Source organism: Cryptotermes secundus, unplaced genomic scaffold (genome assembly GCF_002891405.2).
Source record: "Cryptotermes secundus unplaced genomic scaffold, Csec_1.0 scaffold180, whole genome shotgun sequence".
Lineage (NCBI taxonomy): Eukaryota > Metazoa > Arthropoda > Insecta > Blattodea > Kalotermitidae > Cryptotermes > Cryptotermes secundus.
In genome coordinates this window covers 2,855,529-2,878,139 of record NW_019718619.1, presented here as the reverse complement: position 1 = coordinate 2,878,139, position 22,611 = coordinate 2,855,529, and the positions used below count along the sequence as shown (strand labels likewise).

At 41.7% G+C, this 22,611-nt stretch overlaps 1 protein-coding gene and 1 long non-coding RNA gene across 12 annotated transcripts in view; one reads left to right on the top strand and one right to left on the bottom strand.

Moving 5' to 3' along the window:
• The window catches only part of LOC117282123, a 58,280-nt gene extending 46,571 nt beyond the window's left edge, over positions 1–11,709 (bottom strand). The window contains exon 1 of the long non-coding RNA XR_004512753.1: positions 11,518–11,709. This is a non-coding gene — a long non-coding RNA (uncharacterized LOC117282123). The remainder of the gene's footprint in view (positions 1–11,517) is intronic.
• The window catches only part of LOC111861791 (homeotic protein antennapedia), a 1,040,626-nt gene that overhangs the window by 535,376 nt on the left and 482,639 nt on the right, over positions 1–22,611 (top strand). The window lies entirely within an intron of this gene.

The following is a 22,611-nucleotide window of genomic DNA, read 5'->3' as shown; positions in this document are numbered from 1 at the left end:
CTATTTCCCTTCATTAATTGTGTGTGATAACTCACTGTGATTTTATAACTTATGTAGGTTTGGTGTTGCGATGGATTTATGAAGCAGAAGGCTGCGTTGAGGTAAATAATATAAAGGTCAGTGTTCAGTACAGAAAGAGTCTCCTGTCTGAATTAATGTGATTAATTCCATGTTACGTGCTGGGTATCTCTTTTAGAAAACATCGACCACGTTAGAAACAATTTATTTGGTATTTAAGTATATTATTAGAACTACGAGCTCTGTCATTTTTCGGCACACGAAATTAATTATTTGTGATTATTTGTACTTCCCTTATTTTGAAAAAGTAAAGTAAACTTTGAGGTCCCACTGCCCTCTGTATTTATGTGTACCTGAATCCCACTCCAAATTAATTTTTTAATGCCTGAACCAATCTTTATGAAATTTCGTATATATATCATAGTAACTGAGTCCATCTAAACGGCACAGTTCATAAATCCCATCAGCCTGTTTGTCTTTATATGCGTCCCCCTATCATTGCTAGGCAGCGGCTCCATAAACACGTTCCCACTACAAAGAATGCACATTCTGTTCCAAGACAAAAACTTTCCCTACCTACGTGAGAACGTTAAATGTATTTCGTTACTACAAGCCGCCACTGCAAACGTCACACATCTGTTCGAATAATTCTTGAGGATGATCAGAGAGATGCATGTGTGTGTGTGTGTTGCGTAGCTGATGGTTTATATATAGACCTGCATTGTAGGTATACAGTGAGTATGTCGGGCTGGTCTGTTCGGTAGGAGTGATTGTTATGGGGGATCTCCATTATCTAGCTTAGAGAAGGTAGGGGGAGTATTATTATCTAGTGGGATATTGCTTCATGTATGCATAACACACGGCGTGTGGCCGGCCACCTGAGTCCACCAATACGTAACCCACTCTGGCGACAGTGCCCCAAAGTGCCCATTGCTGCATGGGTGAAGATCGAAGGGTACGTTGGTGCTACACTCTTTTCAACCTTTACTTTAATTCACACTGTTAACTGTCTGCTATCTCGAAATTGGAAGAGCCCCCTCAGTTACCGAGTACTTAATGAATCTCACTGAATTTCTGAAACAAAGAATTTAATTGAGAAATCTGCTGTGTGGCTTGAGCTTTTGATGAATGTTCAGAGTTTCAAGGATATTTTTAAAGTTGTCTATTTATAGGACGATTTTAATTTCCATGTCTCGTTTGAAAGTAAAAGTTTAAATGACACACTTCAATAGGAAATTGGCCTACAGCTTTAGGATCAGATCGCGTGTATCTAGGACTGCATATAAATTGTGTGCCCACCGCAGAGCTACAGAACTTCATAGCAATGACAACACATGTTTAATGAGTAGAATAGTAACATGTCCGACTCCGTTTCGAGATGTTCGCGGCTCCGATACGGACTGAGGTACAGCGATTTCTCAGTCTAAGATCAAGGACAGTATAAAGCAGTGTTTAAATTACCCGTTGATAGACACCCTCATAGACTTTACTTCCCGGGTCGCCACTAAAATTCAGTGCATCAGTCCCTTTTCGACGTTACTCAACCTTCACAGTTGCACCGGAATCGCAAAGCAACGAAATAAACTCTAAAAAGTCACAATCATATGGGGCAGCAAGGAGGAGGCAGCAAGTTCATCCGAAAAATCTGTCAAACAAAAACAAAACAAACAAACACCCCGTGGCTTTAGTCCGCAAGCAAACTGTACCGACCGAGCGACCGCCGCTTTTCGGTGAAGTTAGTGCCAACTTTAGCGGATAGAGGGTGTCGCGTTGCCAGTGCAACGAATCCCCACGGCCATTAATTTCGGGTTTCTAGACCGGAGCCGCTATTTTCTTGCAATAGCTCCTCACTTATCCTCACTAGGCTGAGTGTACCCCGTTCAGGACCCACTACTTCTCAGAAAATCTGGTAGCGTCGGGAATCGAATCCAGGAACTCTGACCATTAGACCACAGAGGCGATCATTGGACTACCTAGAAGATTCTTACAGTAAACGTTAACAGGCTTTTTAGAATGTCAAGAATTGGCGCTTCCCGTATCCACTGCAGAGCCATGAAAACTGTTTATGATAGGAATGATTGTGACAAGTTCCTATGCTGCAACATAAATTAGGAACCTGTTAACCAAATTGTGTGTAAATTAAACGGGTAACATCGATTGCACAAGTATCGGTTTCAATCTGAAGATTCCGGAACCTGCTTCGACAGTGTGTGCGTGTGATTCTCTCGCTTTCTCTAAGACCATAAGCCAAGCCTTGCATAGTAGTGTGTAAGCATAACTCTTCGCGGGTGAAGCGACCCTAAACTAACCACTTGCTAATTAAATGAAAGGGTTAAGAGATGAAGATGAAGTGAAAGAGAGAGAGAGCTTGGTTGCTCCACCACCCTTCATACTAATTGTGGGACTGCACTATGTGCTACCCTGTAATTAGTTAATTACCCAGAAAAGGAGACCATGGAGAGAGCCTCGGAGAAGGGCGCAAGGGACGCTGAATACTTGTGAGAGAGTTGAAAGTAAGTTCTCTTGGGACAAAGTAGAAGAAGGGGCAATGTGGGAATTACTATATAAGGGAATAGCAAACAAAGGGAAAGAGTCCAGTATGTAAATTACATTAGAATCCTTTATTCTGTGTTTATTCTGTTCAGTTTCTCTTGTCATTTTCTTAAATGTGGAGATAATGTTGCAATAAGCAGTGTGGGGACATTTTGAAAACATAGTTCTGAAGGCTGTTCATTATTTTTGACTCTCCTCTATACAGTACCGAGGCTAAGGGACCCCAAATCTAACGCCGAGTTTAAAAATGCATAGAAATGTTCCTCTACTCCCCCAGAGGCCTTTGTGACGTAAGCTTAATTAAACACAAGGACGCATTTGTTTTAGTTCACTGCATTTCAACTGCAGCTTTTCATTTAAGATAAATGTTTCTATTATATTATAAATTGCGTGACGTCAATTAAGTACTTCTCTGGCTTAAAATTTGTTTTTAAACATTATTACAAAATTTCGGTAATTGAAATTTAATTTCTCCTCTAAATGCCAACCTTGCTGTGTAACTTAGCGGCACACATTGCAGGAGACACCTTCTGCACTCTGCCGCTAAACTAAGGAGGAACGAACAAGATTTCGGGGTGTCAGACAAGCTGATGGAGTGGACTGCTTAAAATTGGAATAAAATGCTGGCCTATAGGCTATGCTATATAGAGATAATGTAGTTTGGCTTCAATGAACCTGCTATACATCCCCACAGTAGCGTAGCTTGTTGAGGCACTATGCTACATGCCGGAAGGTCGCGGGTTCGAATCCCAAGGAGGTCACTTTTTTCAATTTACCTAACCCTTCCAGCCGCACTATGGCCCTGGGGTCGACTAAGCCTCTAACAGAAATGAATACCAGGAATATTCCTGAAGAGTGAAGAGCGGTCGGCGCGTAAGGCTGACAACCTCACCTCCATCTGTGAGCCGATTGTCTAGAGAACATGGGAGCCTTGGCGTTTCACAACCCCATGGGCCTTCTCGCACTGACCTGTTATAGAGATAGATAGACATCTTAAAATTTCTGCTTAAAAATTAAAGATGATTTTACAGAGAATAGAACGTTATTGACTGTTAAATTTCGAAGATCACTTAAGTAGTGAAGTAATAATAATTAGCTTTGTGATATTGTGTTCAGTTTAGCACAGTATTTTTGTCCATTCGCATTTGTATTCCAGTTCAGCCGTCTCTTTCTCTCATTTGCGTGCGTGAGGTCGGACGATGTTTCTTGTTTATTCAATCAATTCCGCAGTGCTAATGGTGATTATGGTGTTTGAAGTGAAGTGTCTGTTAGATGCAAAGTTACCTGCTGCTTATGTTTGGAGATAAGGCATGGTACACAGAGGTATGGGTTGTAGGTCCAGTGTTTTAAGGCACAAAGCTATAAGTTGGCTGTCTACAAAACAGTTTTTTAATAAAGTTAATAAAATATTGTTACGTGTAGGAGTAGGGTTTTGGATTGGATGACTGGATTTATTGACACCTTATTCACAAAACTCAGGGCCACAGACAATTATGGCGATGTCGCTGATCTACACACTTTGCAGTTCACAGTTACGCACTAGGTTTCTCAGTCTTTACTAGTCGCATCCTGGCAACGGATTCATAGCAGTCTGTCACTTGAAATCACACATGAAGTCTTCTTTTCACAGCCCAATTCCTTTTTTTTTGTCATTATTCTGCAACTGCTAATTACGAAGACTCGACTCAGTTCAATTCCTTTGCTTCCAAGATCATACCGTGGCAGACTGTAGGCTCGAAACTAGAGAGTTTATACCCAACTGAACTCTTCTTAATAACCCCTTTGCACGGACCACGCAGAAAACAGAGCCTTTCTATTGTTGGGAAGGCGTGTTTACAGGGCCGTTGCATAGCAACGGAATTTACTCGATTGTTCGCGTTTTCGTTGCCGCGGGAATGTGTTTACTGAGACGTTGCCAACCAATGAATGCCTATTCTGAGTTCACTATTCCGGCTTTTGGCGCTTCATGTCACATTTTAATAAAAGCCGGTAGGTCATTATTAATTATTATTGTTATTATTTGCCAATACATTTCTCGATCGTATAGAATGTCAAGTGGGTCATATCGGAATTACGTAATTATCGAATTGCAGTATGTTTAAATTGTGTTATTTTTAGAAACACATTATCAGATAGGAATAGGGTGCTGAGTTTAGCTGGATTAATGGTATCGTGACTCTTATATGGGCCCTAAGTTCCTCCACTTCAACAAACGTTATGCCCATATTATTACCACTGGCATTAATTGGGGGATATTAGGTGTGTTGACACGTGGCGATGTAGAAATACAGCTCTCTTATTCAAATGTCTTTAGACACTTTTTATATAAGGTACTGTAGGTTCCTGTGACAGTCAGGTATCCCAAATAGGCGTATGGAGGGAAGCTTCGTACTTGTAGAGAATGAGGCTATGTTAATGAATACATGTGAGTCTACTGTGAGACACTACTGTTCCAAGTGGCTTCAGAACACTATAATTTATAATATATAATTTATGTGTTTAAAAAGAGATAAAGGAAGGTACTTAATTTGCAGTTATTGACAATCCGTGTAATTTTTAACCCCCCCTCACTTCCTTAAGTGAAGCCATTAGTAGCCTTCCGCCTTGATGCGCGAAATATAGACCACATGTCCTCACTGTCTTCCTTTTCTTTCGTTCACGTTTATGAAACCCCTTATTACCACTCGTCTTCCTATTATGTTTTATGTCACTAACGACCTAATTGTGACCCGAGATAACCCAGTCAATAAACTGATTCACTATGAGATGGAAGACAGTAAGTCAATTCCCGGCCGAAGCAAAACTGTTTCTTGTTACCAACGCATCCAGCTTCCTCTCCAGTGGCTACCAACGATTCCTTCCTTCAGGGTAAATTGGATGAAGCGGAAAGCTAATCTGTGACCGCCAAAGTGTATTGAGGTTAAGAAAGCTTGGGCCTCAGACCCAAGGAGAAATTTCTAACAGAAAATTAAAGGGAATTCGGTTTGTAAACATACTGACTTACATGGCGTAGTCGACATGTTCCAGCATTTGGAACATCCACCGAATCACAAAGTATGTGTACTATTCAGCGCGTTTGATCTTGCCCGGAGCTGTAGATTGGGCACTGGACAGACTACGGAAGAATGGAATCACACTATGTTCTTTTCTGTGAATTTTGTTTACGTCACAGTTCCGTGTAACGGTGTATCGTAATTTTAGGAAGAAGCGAATATTTTTATTCTTGTATGAGTGGGAAAGACATCTCCACAAACTTGCTGTATGAACAGGGAAGCAGTTTGTAAGTAGACTCATAGCCCAATAAGAAATTATTTCGTGCAGACCGTTCAGAAGAGAAGGTAATGTGGGAAGAATTTTTTCGGTAGCTAAGACGTTGTTTGGCCGGTCACCGTAGCCGAGCGGTCTAAGGCATGCACTGTCTTCGCTCGATCGGAAGCCGGGATTGTGACTTCGAATCCCACTGAGGGCATGGATGTTTGTGTGCGTTTTTCTGTGTTTGTCTACAGGTAGAGGCCTTGCGACGAGCTGATCACTCGCCCAAGGAGTCCTACCGTATGTGTAAGATCTAGGAAAACCGAAGTGAACGGAGAAGTTCATGGAGGTAGGCCTAGGCCCACTGGGGCTGTAGTGCCAAGGAAAAAAAAATGTTGTTTATTAAGAGTTAATTTCGAAAGAGCACGACATTCTTCATGTGTGAACAACTGTCCTTACACGCTCCCATTTTTAGGAATGTGCAAACTGGCTGCTCTGCCATGACACTACACGGCCTCATAGTCGGTTTCTTCTTGTACAGCATTTCGTCTGCTCTTCCAGACCTTCCCACTTGGCGATTATTAACTGTTCCCAGGACTGAAAACCGTCTTGAAAGGACGTAGGATATAGTTAACAAAGCGGGGGGGGGGACGAGGAAGAAGAGCTGCAAAATTGTTTCCGGCCGTTGCATAGCCGGGCCCAGGCACAGACATCGTAGCTGGGAAGGGAACCACAGCAAAAGCAGACACGGTGGCTGCAGAATAAATTGTCACGGGCAAAAGTTGACGAACTTTCTAATTCCACCTCCTACAATCTATTATGCTCATAGTAGGATGTCTAGATTCCTTACAACGATTTTGAATTAGGAAATGATATGTCTTAGTTTAAAACGGCGCATTGACAATTCCCACTGACATTTTCTGCCTTCGAAACTTTTACCTGTCTGGTTTTGTTAGTTCTAATTCCAGTTATGACTACGTCCATAAAGACGATATGCAGTAAGAATGACACGCAGGTCTGTATACGTACGTAAGATTTCTGCTCGTCCTTGTAGAAATATTTTTATACTCTGTAAATCTTTCTTCGAATAAATGTGTTATTTGAAAGCTGTCCATAATGTTTTATATATGCCTACTTGTATCTTCTTTTTTAATTTAAAACAGTGTTTAGGATATGATTACCATGAAGTTAATTACTGAACTGTTGTCACTTGAATTTAGGCAAATTGATGTTTAAATACGCATCTGTTAAGAAGGTGGGAGCCGGGATAGTGCAGTCGGTATAACGACTGGCTACGGGCTGGACGACCAATGGGTCAGAGTTCGAGTACCGATGGAGGCAAGAATTTTCACTTCTCTATGTCGTCTATACCGGCTTGGCGTCCACCTAACCTCCTATCCAATGGTTACCGGGGGCTTTTTCCTCGGGGGTAAAGATGCCGGGGCGTGAAGCTGACCACCCACCTCCAACTAGTCAAGAAAACTTGGGTCTATATATCCACTCCCCAGTACGACTTCATAGCATAGCGCTTAATTAGTTAAACACAGAGACAAAATTACCTGTTACCTTTACCTGGTAAGGAGGTGGTGTGTACTAGGTGCTTGTAGGATAAGCCCACCCAGCGTCCTTGCTTCTTGCATAACCGGCCCCAGTTCACATGAAGAGTGGACTGACTACACATAGAGTGTTTAGTTTTGTCGAAGCGCTTGTTATAGATTATTTATCTTGTCAGAGGAGTAAATATTTCAAGAAGCTTCAGTGAATACTGTTTCCTTCATGTGAGGTGGTTATGCAGACAGCAGATTCACTTTCCAAGGTATGCTGGAGTAACGTGTCGGTCGAGAGATTCCGTATTCGTGGGGTCCCAATATCGGCTTCGAGACCGGGTACACTGACTGGGGTTTTCATAGTTTTTTGCAGTCCTTCCAAGCAATAATCTCAGATTAGACCACAATCGCTTCTTCCCTAACCCTTCCATTTATTATTTTCTAGTCGACCTATAGTTCGGCGCCCTACGCTTATAATGTAAACTATTGAAAACATCGTTGAATAAACAATGACCTAAAATAAAAGTAAACATCAGCCAGCAGAATGTTAGAATTTAACTGTGTCTGGTATAGAGCATGTGGGTCAAGTTTCAGCAAATACAAAATAAATGTAAAAAGAATATTCTAATTTCTTTACTGGGCTCATCTAAATTTCCTAAACATATTCTGTCCGGAGGTACGAGGACTTTCTGTGCGTACTGTATGTGGCTGACGTTCAAGACGAGCAGTTGTACCGCAATAGGCAAATTTTCATTGTGGGTCACTCAGCATTTGCACACCATACAGACCTAATGTAAAGGTATATTTTATTGCTAGTGGGGTGGGACTAAGTCCCTTGTACTGCGGCCACTTCTGGCCTATTGTACCAGCCCCAGATGATAGGTGAGGGTGATTGTGGAGCAATTGGTGGAATGAAGATTGGCAGGGGAAACCGAAGTACTCGGAGAAAACCTGCCCCAGCGCCACTTTGTCCACCACAAATCCCACTTGACCAGACACGTGATCGAACCCGGGCCGCCGCGATGGGAACCCAGCGACTAACCGCTTGAGCTATGGCTATGTCCCTGTTCTTAACTAATTAAGGCGTATGGGGGAATGGTTGTATATAACCATATATTCTTTCTCTCGGCACTCCCTGGAGGTGAGTGGTCAGCTTTACGTTCCGGCCGCTTTACCCACGATAAGCACTGGATATAAGGCTGGGTGGAGCCCAGAGCCGGTCTGGATAACGTGGAGAAGAGAAAATTCTTGCCCCTACCGGGACTCGAAGTCAAACCTTTCCAGCCTATAGCCAGTCGCTATATCGACTACGTTTTCCCGGCTCCTTATAGGCCTAATGTACATGTAATAAGTCTACTGTTGTATTGCTAAAATGACTATATAAGTAGGAATATAGGCTTTGAAGCACTACAACACCGATGACAGGGTCTGTGTCGTGAAATAGCGATATAATCATACAATCATAAGGTCCCAGACGGAATCATGTTAGTAGCCATTATTAAGCTACGACTGTTGGCCTATAACTGATTACAACTTGGAAAGAACAAGATACGCGAAAATAAGTTGTAAAATTGAAAATCGTTGGGTATAGGCCTAAGCAATAGGAATCCTACATAAATATTGTCAGAGGCACAGGTGTGTGAATGACTTTTTTGTCATTTCTAGTGGGGTGGGATTAAGTCCCTTGTACGGCTGCCACTTCTGGCCTATTGTACCAGCCCCAGATATTAGGTGAGGGTGATTGTGGAGCAATTGGTGGAATGAACATTGGCAGGGGAAACCGAAGTACTCGGAGAAAACCTGCCCCAGCGCCACTTCGTCCACCATAAATCCCACTTGACCAGACCCGCGATCGAACCCGGACCGCCGCGGTGGGAAGCCAGCGACTAACCGCTTGAGCTATGGCGCGGCCTTGTGTGAATAACTTTATTTGTGCATTAATATACATTATACGGAGTAATAGATCAATGATTTAAATAGTTTAATATAAACCTGTAATTCAACGTTCATTTGTTGAATTAACTTTTTATCGTAAATGTATATTTCTTGTTAGGGGAACCCATGTAATTACGCGGAAATTGGGTATAGCCTACTGGAAAATTAAATTATTAGGATTGTTCCTTTATTTGTGGAGTCTCCCATTTTGGGGGAGGACTAAACGCAATTTGAAATGCCGTGATCACAAGAATGTATGCGAATGCTCATGCGAGCGACTGCAGATTTTCACGTTATTTCTTCGCATCTTTTGAGGCTGCACACACTTTTCAGGGCGTAACACAGTTTCTGCAGAAGATGCAGTTGTCATAGTTTGTTTGCTAAGCTATTGTACGTGTTAGCCTAATGTTCCGTGTCATAATCTTCCAGCATTTTTTAACAATTCTGCTCATCGCATATGCAAATTATCATCTATAGGTAGTTCTGAAAAATTTACTCCTTAAATTGCATTTCTCACCTTTTCATTTTATATTAAATTCTATTTATGCTGTTCTTTGTACAATTAAGAACCAAAACATTGCAACTGAAAAATAATAAATATAGTAGATTCATATATGTCTACAATATAAATAATATTTACTTTTGATTTTATTAATTTTAATTCAAAATACGTAGATTTTTCATTTGACTGAATTGAAACAGACAAAACAAGTTATAAGTCACAACAGAGCAGACTCTCAACACATTAATGCCATTTATGTTATCACAATGTTTTAAAAAATGCCAAGTGTGAGAGAATAGTGAGGTTTGTTATAAGCGTGCTCCACTCCACTGCCGTGTATTTATTGCTTGTTTCCTCCTGGTACTGTCGGTGCGTTTTGATTTATCATAACGCGCTTAGTCCGGTAGAAGCGACTGGAGTCATGTAGAATAAACAAATACTCCCTCCCTTCCAAATCCTTTGAAAGCCATTAAAATAGAAATAAAAAATTTCCCCTATGGTTGTACGCAATGTGCAAAGCATGCGACATTCTTGTAGGTTTTGGTGTATGTGAGTGAATTTTTAACGTTTTCTAACTCATATATGAATGTTAATATAGGTGCTAAATTTTAAAACTAAAAGGGGATGCATTCGTTTAAAAAATGGACATAAAATGAGCAAAAGATATAAGCTTATTAAGGTAGAAACTAGAATTATATGAAAATTATGATGCTGAATAATAATGACCGTAGCTTATAATATTTTTAGGCCCTGGAAGAGTATTTCAGATAGTCATCCTGTTCATCACAGGATACATTAATGGTTTTGCAGGGTCTACGTTCTTAAATTTCTTTCGTCCTTAAAGTTTTCATAAATAATTGGCTTATTATTCTAATAACACATTTTGTTGATCTTGTAACAGTATCTGAACTGAAATAGCCATATTTCATTTCAGTACGAGTAATTTCCACGCGTCCTCTTCGCGCGTAGGTTGATCTTTTAAATTTGTGGAAGTAAGAATTGTAAGGCGAATTCTCGAGAATCGCAAACCGTCTTAGCCCTGCAGGTTCATATATAGACGCCGATGCTACTTGTCTACTGGTCTAGCGGAACTTTTTAATTTGAGCGTTAGGTCTATCTGAAAGTTTCTACTATCGTTATACTTAACTTTCTTAGAGGAAATAAATCTTGCAGCCCACGGTAATATGTTCGCTAACCTAACCTAACCTAACCCAACCCTTAATCTGCGGTCTACCTGAAATTTCACACTATAGCATGCAGTTTACCAGAACATATACTGCGAGCACATTTTCATTGGTTTAGTTGTGCATTTGAATTGCAAGTGAGTCGTTTACAATTCTCTTCTCTACTGTAGAAATGACGTGGAACAAAAACCGATGATTCATAATTTTAAAAATTAAACACAAATGAATTTTCAAAATCAATATTTGCAGATTGAGTTAAATTTACGTCTAGAACATGTTTTAAAATATGTGATTTATGATATTGACGACGGTATTAGGAAGGGAACGAAGTCAAAATTAAACATTCAAAAGTTTTCCAAAAAATTAATATAAATCTAGGCACCCATTCTTTGGAGCATTTAGATTTTCTTAAACCACTTTATTTTTTTAATATATATCCCATAATACTTTACTTTAGACTTTCTTGAACGAAATATACATCTCACGCAAACATTTCACTATTTGTTTCTACTTCTTTCACCATTACCTCCATTTTGGCTGTGCTGATGTCATTTTGTCCGAGTGCAGGGGCCGACGGTTACCGGGCTACTCCCCTTCCAGTGCCCGCCGCAGTTGCCGGCCTAGTCCCTCGCTTCGGAACCAACCAGCAAACTTTTCCGTTGCAGCTCTCTCACGCATGTCGTCTCACTTTCCCCCTCCCCCGACTTAGTCGGGTGAAGTAAGGTCGGCTCTGGCCTGTCAGCTGCCATAGCTGTATGCTGGTGCATGTGGCCAGGCTATCCTCAAAACGGACTAACATGGCAGCTCAAGGCTAATGTAGTCGTCATTCCACAAACATTTCTCACTACTACTGAATCTTACTACCTGTTTAGAAAACATTACCTAATTTATTGCGTCAGTTCATCTTGTCGTTATCAGGGTCTTATTTTTGAAACTTCAGTCCTATATGAGGCTTGGTGCCCACTTAAGAGAGTCTTTGTTTGTTAGTTCTGTTTCCGTCAACAAAGTCTTTGTAGACATACGCTAAGGCTGGGGCCACACGGGCGCACGAAGTACGTCCGTTGCAACGAACGTACTTTATGACGGACGTTGCTGAGGACACCACACAGTTGTAGAATGCGGTGCGTAGTTTTTTGTCTGCACTGGAGCCAGAAGAAAGCGTGGCATTCGCCTCTCTTGTTTATTTCTACAACGGACGTCACGACGTTCGTTACAAATGACGCATTTTGTGCGCTCGTGAGGCCGCAGCCTAAAGGCGCGTCCACATTACTCGTGCTCGTGCTCGTGCGACTCGCTAAGCTCGCGAGTAATGTGGACGATATGACAAGTAACGCGACAAGCAAATTTTTAATTTTTAATTTAAAAACTGTAGCCAATAAATTAAAATACGACTACAGCCTATACACACTACTAGTAAATACACGGATCCTCACCCGCCGAAGCCTGGCGAGCAACTGAAGTAGTGTGGAGGAAGATTTACGAGCACAAGTAAAAGCCAGACGAGTATCCCGACGAGCACAAGCCTGACGAGCACGAGCACGAGTAATGTGGACGCGCCTTAAGAGTTCTGCCATCATAAGATATAGCGACGGGCTAGGGATGGGTTCGATTCCCGGAATTAGCAAGATTTATTTATATATTCCACAGCATCTAGACGGGGGGTTGCAGTGCCAAGGTGAAGAATGGTGGAGCTATACATTTTTTGTAATGCTAGTGGGGTGGGACTAAGTCCCTTCTGCTGCGGCCACTTCTGGCCAATTGTACCAGCACCAGAAGACAGGTGAGGGTGAGTGTAGAGCAGTTGGTGGAATGAAGATTGGCAGGGGAAACCGAAGTACTCGGAGAAAACCTGCCCCAGCGCCACTTTCTCCACCACAAATCCCACTTGACCAAACCCGGGATCGAACCCGGTCCGCCACGGTGGGAAGCCAGCGACTAACCGCTTGAGCTGTGGCGCGGCCCGAGCTGTGCCTCCACGTACTCATGCATATTCTTGGCCTGTTGCTTGATTAGTTAAGCACAGGGATGTCTTTACTTTTACCTGCGCACCCACTTCTCTGCTTTGTTCGCTGTTCGTTTAAGTGTTCTAAAGAGATATGTCCCGGAAAGAAATTTCGACATATTCCTTCCTTTCGACGATTTCACGACGAAACGTTGCACAAAATCTGCTATGAAATATACGCCATGTCTGTCAGTCCATCAGTCTGACCGCGTGTAACAACTTGAGGACCCCAAAACGAATATTTATGGAGTTGTATAAAAAATATAGACGACTTTTACCAGCTTTTGCCTGTACTTAACTACCATCATCAACGGGCAATTTGCATGACAACTTTGGCTGCTACATACATATCTGCACGCATCTCGAGCTTAACTCGTCACGTAGCGTAAACTATTTTTCTGAGCGAAAAATAATTCGAACAGACGCTGTGAAGATGATTAATCATTCTCTGGTCTATACGATTTTTGAGATATTAATTAAACAAAGGCCGATCACAGGAGCCGCGCAGTCTAAGTCATGAACTGCCTCCGCCCGCTCGAATATTTAGGGCTGTGGGTTCGAATCCTGCTCGAGGCATGGATGTCTGTGTGCGTTTATTTTGTATTTGTGTTGTCCTGTGTAGGTAGCAGTCTTGCGTCCGGTTGATCCACGTCCAAGGAGTCCCACCGACTGTCTGTAAAATGAAGAAACTGAAGTGAAACCAAACGTTTTACAGACGCCCAATGCGCCAAACGGAGCAACAGGACATATGAACGAATGAAAGAATGAATTAAAGAAAGAGACCTTTTATGTCGTCTGATCTCATGTCATGTGATGTATCGAACTGATATCTGGAGTGAGGAACGTAACACAGCGAAGGTCACAAAACTGTCAAACTATACACGTATGTACACTTGCCACTGACTGATGAGAACTACTATCTTCTGAGATATGACGCTGTGTATTATGGAAGACATTTACCGGCGTTTCGGAAGAACGTACTCCATCTTGATTTGTTTACTATTCAATTCTGAATATCGAGGAAATACTTTCCTCCGAAACGTCGACATAATTCCAATATACGACATTCGGAGGAACGTATAGCCTCCGCCTTCAAGTTAGAAGTGTAGACGGGATTCAGCTGGTACTGGTCCCGTGGGCAGTTATTGTGAACATGATACTGAAACACCGGACGTTATAAGAGGATAGTGGGAGAGGAGCTTGACCAGCTGAGCGACTGTCATCTCCTCAAGACGAGTCTGCTTCGTGGAATCAACAAATGTGATGCCTGTTTCCTGACGCACTAGAACGTTCCATCATGTCCAGTCTCAGTACATGTCTGTCTGCTGACTGACGCAACGCTAGTTCTCAGACCCTTTTCTTGTGAACCAACGAAATTTTGCATGGGACTCGGAAGTTATACACCCACACTGCCCCATTTTGCCGGTTTAAATAGCCAGCAGTCGGCAGTATTCGTCTGAATATCGGCCTATCATTTCATCCAGATTCTCTTTTGCTCCACTCATCCTGTTAGTTCTTGTCTAGGTTTACATCTTATGCTTTCATTCCTTGTTCAGTGTCAGCGAACTAATTTTTGTTGGGTGCAAAGAGTTACATCTTCTGTTTGTCCGCGGCCTCTATCAAAATGATAATTTGATAACCCCAGTGCCGTGGGCAGTGTGTCTTTTTGGGCCTTGTGAAACGTATCCGCTAGTTGCACCCTTTGGTAGAACTTTGCAACTTGTATGAACGTATGAGGGGTAGGCCTCATCGGCCCTTGCACCGCGACCTGCAGTGGTCTATTGTGCTTTACTCTGCAACATAATATTGGCATATTGGTTTTTATTGTCGATTTATTATTTGATTTCCTTTTTGATATCGCTGATTATTTTTATTTTTCCTGTCTTTCACTAATTAGGGCTTCGTATTCACTCGTAATTTATTCGCACGATTTAAAGCAAACGCTTCGAAAATAATTGCTCTCTCATAATGTCACTTTGCCACTCCTTGAGAATAAAACAAATTATTATGCGAATAGAACTTTAATCAACCCTAAATTAATGCGTTTACCAATTGGTTCTCAGTTTTCTCTTACTTTTAAAGAATCGACGAGAAACTTTCGTGTTCACGAACGATCCTGTGGTTCTTCCAGTCCTGTATCCTTACTCAAGAAACTAGTCCGCAGGAAGGTCACGTGGAAGCGCAAGTAGAGTTGGCGCACGAGGCCGTATGCGTTACAAGGTCGCATCCTTCAGATCTTGTTTTCCTTGGTCCAAAACAAAATAAGGAATTTACAACCAAATAAAAAAATAGAAGAATAAACCAATAATAGGCGACGTTCAGCTATTGCTAACTGTTGAATTTTATATACAATAAAGCCAGAAATTTTCCAGTAATTTTCAGAATTTATTCTGCTTTATATCTGACTGGATATTGGTAGCCATGCAAGAGTCTATAGCCTAGGAAAATTTAATGCCGTTGAACTTAATCTAGCTCAGTATATGGCGTTTTTTTCTGAACTCGTTAGTGAACTTTCGGGTTCCGCAATTTCTTGAACAACTGGGCGACTGTCGGTATCCAAAGTAGGATTTTGCTTCATGGGGTTAGTGTGTTAGTTTCCGAGGAAGTCATGGTACTCCTACGTTGACATGGGACGCAACAAGAAGCAGGCTGAAGCAGCCGTGAGAAGCCTAAACTTCATAGAAAAGACAAAGAATGCTTAGGCCGGTTTACAAAAAGGTTAGAAATGCATATTACAACAGATTTTTACTTGCGAGGTTGAGGAAGGAGGCGATGCATGACGTTACCAAGAGCTCGTTTTGAATGGAAAATGTATAGCTTCTAATTTTATTCCTTAATTATGATATCAAGGAACATATTTGAGATCTGAGCACTGAAGACGGCGAAGGCTTGTATTGTGGTATTGCAGGTTACTGCCCCATAGTACCGAGCAGATTGGTCTAGAGAAACTCGCCTTAAACCTCGGCTCGAACATCGAATATTCTGGCTGAGGGTTTCTTCGATAGTACATGGCCCTTCCAGTTAAATTCTGGAATAATACCACGATCGCGCCACGACGGCTTCCTTGCGAATCCTTTCCAACTCATTATTTATCTATTATACTACCAGAGAGTGTTTGTTAAAAGCAAGAACAGTGGAGGCATAGAAGCAGCCATTGCTAGGTAATGGGCCGTACACACGCAGCAGAGGAACGTGTGACGTACACTGTGACGTGACGGAATAGTAGAAGAGGTGATGCAAGCAGCGTTCTACGTGGATCCGCGCCACGTTCGTTGCTACTGAACTGTGTGGTAAACACATTTCTGCATCAGTGAATCAACGCGCAACAATCTAGTAAGTGATGTTTTCTGTGGGTCAGTCCCGAGGCTGTGTAACGAGGATATGACCCAGCTGGAATTAGAACTGAGTCGAGTTCCGGAGTTGGCAGTTGCAACGGAGAATTGAGTCTGCAGTTCAAGGTGACTGAGAAGAAATGGCAAGATAGAAATTAGGCTGTGCAAAGAAGACTTCATAGTGTGCTGCAGTTACAGTTAGACTCTTACGAATCCGTTGCCAGGATATGCCTAGTGAAAACTGAGGACATTAGTGTGTGTGTGTAACAGTCACGAAAAAGTTCGTTAAATAACCGACGGAAAAATACACATTATTGCTTGCCTCTTCAGTATAGGAAGGGCATAGACGAATTTGCATGGGAATGCATAGTTAGGGCAATGTCACGTGCCAATTGTTTCCGCTCTAATACCTGTCCCCGCAGACGCTACATCATACTGTTTATTCTTATTTAAGTACGTTTTCGTTCATTTTCCTGAGTGACGTCACGGAGTTTGTACTTATCCATCGAGGTGAATGCCTAAAAATAAATGCGTTCTTTGTTGGGATGAGTTGAGGCATGTTCGCGCATGTGAGTTCCTCTAGTTCAGCCTTGTGCACCCGTGCTCAGCACAAGCAGTTGGGCAGCATTACCATCAGACACAACACGCTTCTGCATAACTGGGGCAATGAAACCAGAACAGTTTCTCTCTATGAAATTCATTAAAACTCGTTAAGAACGCAATTACTAGATTATTTGATTAGAAGCCGTTAATGATCTCTTAGAGGTAGGCGTTTTCTTTTGCTGACTTAATGATACCATGGAGAGCCGGGACAGCTCAGTCGGTATATATATATATATATATATATATACACATATACACACACACATACGTACATATATAGACGTCTTATCCTAGATTCTGGCATGTTCAGGTGCATTTGTTTTTTAACTACTTTGTAATTAACTCCAAGGTATAGAGTATTTATTTGAAAAGTTACCAGTTGCTAAATTCGTCATCAAATAATGTGTTCTTATGGAAACCGAATATTCATTAGTTTGTTTACAGAAGGCCACTGGACTCCATGCTGATACTTTCAAATCCGATATAGCACCTCAAAGTCTGCTTCTTTGTAATCATATGTAATGCTTTCCTTCTATCTACGGCCAAGTCTATCACGTGATCAAGTTATTTCGACGTAGATTTCCTGTTAGTTTTCCTTTTTTTGATTTAATCTTTTAACAGGTTTGTTTAGAAGCTAATATTCGCTCATCTGCCCAAGAAAGTTCCTGTATGTTATGGAACTTGTTTGTCCATTGTTGTAACAAGGACCGCCAGCATCTCCTGTCCTGGGACGGAAGAACTCAGTCCAGGCTCTTATACCTGTATTATAAGATCTATTCTAATATTATCCCCTTCAGTCACCGAACGATATTGGGTGAAAAGTGAGTTTTTTTCCTGAATGTTCAGTCAGTGGTATGGGGAGATGTGTCTCTTATCCTTGTGGGTCTGTTGCCAGTGATATTTCCCATGTTGCCTTTTTTAATCATTCCATTTGTATCCTCTTGTTATTTGTTACTGCCTCCTTGCCTTCCTCATTGTGTATTTTTAGGTAACGGGAATATTTTCGATCATTAACCTGTCTGTCATGTGGATAGGTATGTCTTCTTCTTCTGTTGGGAATTTTGCCAGAGGCATTTCTCATGATCACTCTTTTAATCAAATTCGCTGGTACCCTCTTGTGATTTGTTACTGCTGCCAGGATTTTTTGACATAATTTTATTTAGAGTTTTCCACCTCCTATGCCTTTTATAATATTTCTCCACTGTCTGTAACTGTCTCCTTCCTATGCAACTTCACCGAAATTTATACCTTTCCATGAATCATTGAGGATAATTTTGAGCTAGATCTAAGTATAAAGTAGAGGTAGGCGTGTACATTGCAGTATGTAGACCTTCACTAATGTTTGTTTTGCTTTTATTTTGAGATAAGCGCGAGAATATAACGAATAAAATGTGATCAATAAAAAAATACGACACAGCTCCTGCCCTTATTGTGTTTAATGTGGGCCTTCATAAGGGGCGTGCTTTACAGAGATATAAAAATATCCGATTATTTGAGCCCTTATACTGTAGGCTCTTAAATTGATGCACGTTATATTTCCTGCTCGTAACCAGCGGATTACTTAATTCAAAGAATGATTTTATTCGATGTTTTGTATTGTTTTTCATCCAATGGCGGGACTCTCTGTGACTTGAAGTCTTTAAAATTCAGTTACATGTAGGGTAAAAGGTAAAGTTGTCTCTGTGCTTAACTAATTAAGCATTATATAATGAAGGCGTATGTATAGATCCACATTTTCTCGACCTCAGCACTAGTTGAAGGTGAGTGGGCAGCTTCAAGCCCCGGCTGCTTTACCCCTAGGGAAAGAACAGCTGGTACCCATTGGATAGGAGGCTGAGTGAATGCAGAAGCCTGTCTGAAAGACCTGAAAAAGAAAAAGTTCTTGACCTTACTGGGACTTGAACTCCAACCCCTTTGCCGTCCAGCCAGTCGCTGTACCGACTACGCTATCCCGGCTCCCATACGTAGGGTAAACCTACATTTTTCGTGGCGTATCCAATTCCGGGACACGACACTCAGTTCGCTCCAGATTTTTGGAACATCCATGGATAACTGTTACCACTGCGTAATACTGTGACACGACGCCTAAAATCAGAATTGTTCATTGCTAGGTAACGGCTCGGTAAACATTCCTGAAGAAGCGAACGCGCAAAAATAGAAGAACCCGGTTCTAAGCAGTGGATCAGTAAACACAACAATGCGGGTATTGTTGGAAACAGTATTTCCTGGGGGGCTCCCCGAGTCTATATAACGGGGATCTCAGGCAGCTGAGAATTAGAATTAGGCCGCGCAAATAAGACTTTATGTGTGCTGCAGTTGCAGTGAGACTGTTATAAATCCGTTGCCAGGATATGACTGTGAAGATCGAGGACACTAGTGTGTGTAACAGCGAGCTATAAAGTGGGGAAATAGCGATAACACCATAATTAATTGTAGCTACGAGTAGTATACACAAGTGGTGTAATAAATCCAATCATCAAATCCAAGAACATCTATAAGTTACGCCCCCCCCCCCCACCAAATCATGACCCAGTTTTATGGCGGTTTTCGTCTGTCATGCTACGAAACAATTTATTGTGGTGTTTACTGGCAAACGTTTACTTATTTCCTGGTAAACTTGATTTACAAGAGAAAAAGAATGTCTTGGCCTCGCCATAGCTCAAGCGGTTAGTCGCTGGCTTCCCATCGTGGCAGCCCGGGTTTCATCCCGGGGCTGGTTAAGTGAGATTTGTGGTGGACAAAGTGGCTCTGGGGCAGGTTTTCTCCGAGTACTTCGGTTTCCCCTGCCAATCTTCATTCCACCAATTGCTCCACAATCACCCTCACCTATCATCTAGGGCTGGTACAATAGGCCAGAAGTGGCCGCAGTACAAGGGACTTAGTCCCACCCAACTAGCAATGAAAAAAATAATAGTCGCTGGCTTCCCACCGCGGCGGCTCGGGTTCGATCCCGGGTCTGGTCAAGTGGGATTTGTGGTGGAAAAAGTGGCGCTGGGGCGGGTTTTCTCCGAGTACTTCGGTTTCCTTTGCCATTCTTCATTCCACCAAATTCTTCAACATAATATCACCCGTGGCAAGCTACAATAGTCCAATCAGTGGCCGCCGTGCCGAGTGGACCCAGTTGGACTCCACCCCTACTAAGCGAATTTAAAAAAGAAAGAAAACACAATGTCTTAGTTATTTTTAAGACGAAAAGTTCAATAATCCCTGTCTCATGCATGAACAAACCATATGCATTTTTCGTGTTTTGTGTCAGGGAAAGGAATATATAAAGAGCAGTATGATAACCACAGTAACGGAAATGATAGTAATTCTGATCCATCATACTGAAAGCACTGGCATCCATAAATTACAAAATGCTGTTTCGATGGTAAATTTTTATGCACGGTCTGACATGTAATATTTAGAAACTAGGGCACCCTCCTACATGTAGGCCCATTTAGGGGGCTGGTTTTACTTTTTTTTTGCCAATACTGAGATGGGCATTAAAAATCTTTGTAAGGTGATACGAGTGTTCTGTTGTATGGAGAGCTGGGTGGGAGGGAGTGGCTGTTTGTATGCATGAGTGTCATGATAGATGAAGTGAGATTTCGAGGGAAGAGTGAGTGTAGGATGCTGGGAAGTACAGAACCTGTATAGGGTCAAATATATCACTGTGTATAGGGTTGGTATGGGGGAGGATTGGGGTGAGTTTGGTGTAGTGATATGGAACTTGATGTGTTATGTGGACAGTTTCCAAGGGTAGGTAGGGGTCGGTCCAGCGTGTGGATGGACACGCTGATAAATTGAAAACTCGTGGATGTGTGTATTGGTCTGTCTCCATACATCATCGTATCCAGTGTGCCTATACCCCCCCCCCCACCATTATCGTTATGCTATACTTCATACGCACTTAATCTGATAGCCCGAAAATCAATAGTCTATTGAAAACCCCTAACTGAAATCATCTGTTTACTATATCCGTTAACACACTTCAAAATTAAATGTTGTAACGGATTTGCTCAAAGCATTTCTAGGCAACGGCTCGGTAAATACGATGAACATGCAACAATGGAAGATGCGTCTCAGTGGACGAATATTATTGCGCGTTGCTAGGTAACAGCCCACCAATGAAAGCGCTGGCTAGGAATCACGTGACTTGTTCTCTGTGAGGTCTTCCTTATGCAACAGTAGAGCTGTGTCTTCTGTGCGTGGTCCGTGCAGAGGCTATATAATGAGAATAACATAGCAATTCAGTTCAGTTCTAGGGAGGAGACAGCCACAGGAAGTTCGTAGAAGACCTGTGAAGACTTAACGTGTAAATTGAAAACTTTGTGTGTTATAATTACAGTAATCTTGAGAGTGTTACAATTGTTTGTAGTTACGACTAGTGAAGATCCAATAAATTTACTCACAAATCCAAATCCACGTCTTAGTCACTCAAATACATGACAATATGAAATATAAATAATTTCGTTTATGGACGTGTGGACAAAGAAATTCTTATACGTAAATATGTTTGGTCTTGCTTAACTATTCTTCTGTTTCGAGAGATGGGAAATATTGGAGTAATGTTAGCTAAATAGGACGGATAGCCCAGGCGAGAACTTCAGTTATTAAGACGTTGAGTCTGACGTGATTTCAGGGAATTTGATCCCAAAATTTACATGGCTTCCATAAGAGTCATTAATGTTGAGATTTAATTTTCGGAAATCATTATCTGTGCATCCTTATAGAATACGTGACGATATTAATATATGCCTACATTTACCTTCTTATTTCTGTTCAGTATGAAGTTGTTCTGAAATATTGGATCTCATGTAGGGCCTATTAGATGTTTCATTTTTTTTTTTTTTTCAGATTTTGTATTTCTGTACTGGAGGGCGCTGACCAAATTTATGTTACAGATGAATCAGTAATAATTTCTGTTTTCTCCTTCCGTAGGCAAATTTTATCTCATTAAATATTTGGTATCCCTAGGCCTGCGTAAAAATAACCTAACCCAGATATGGTTAGGCGTAATTTCTATTTATAATACATCTTCTGGATAATTTAGGAGCCGGGATAGCGTAATCGGTATAGCGACTAGCCGCGGCCTGAACTACTGAGAGGTCGGCGTTCGAGTCCCGGTAGGGGGAAGATCTTTCTCTTCTCAACGTTATCCAGACCGGTTCTGGGGTCCATCCAACCTCCTATACAATGGGTACGGGGGTCTTTCCTCGGGGGTAAAGCGGCAGGGGCGTGAAGTTGACCACTCAGCTCCAACTGGTGCCAATCTAATGTACGGATCTATACATCCACTCCTCCACACGCCTTCATGGCGTAGTGCTTAATTAGTTAAGTACAGGTACATCTTTACCTTTCCTGTCTTCTGGATAATTTTGTTTTGATTTTCTTACCCAGTTCCAAATTCCATTTGTAATAGTTTCACCACCATTCTTCTAAATTGCGTCTATTGTAACTTAAGTATATTGCAGAGAAACTAATTTAAGCATAACCCTGATATATCTCAATATTATTGTAACTAATATTCATAAGGAAGCCCCCATTGGACCCATTCCGTTCCTAATTCCATCCTCAAATCTTGTTTTCTAAGATCCATCTTAATATTCTCCTAATGTCTTCCTCTTCCAACTGAACGCATTGCAGCAGATTTCCACGCCGATATTTTTTTTTTGCATTCATTTTCTCATCCTACCTAGCT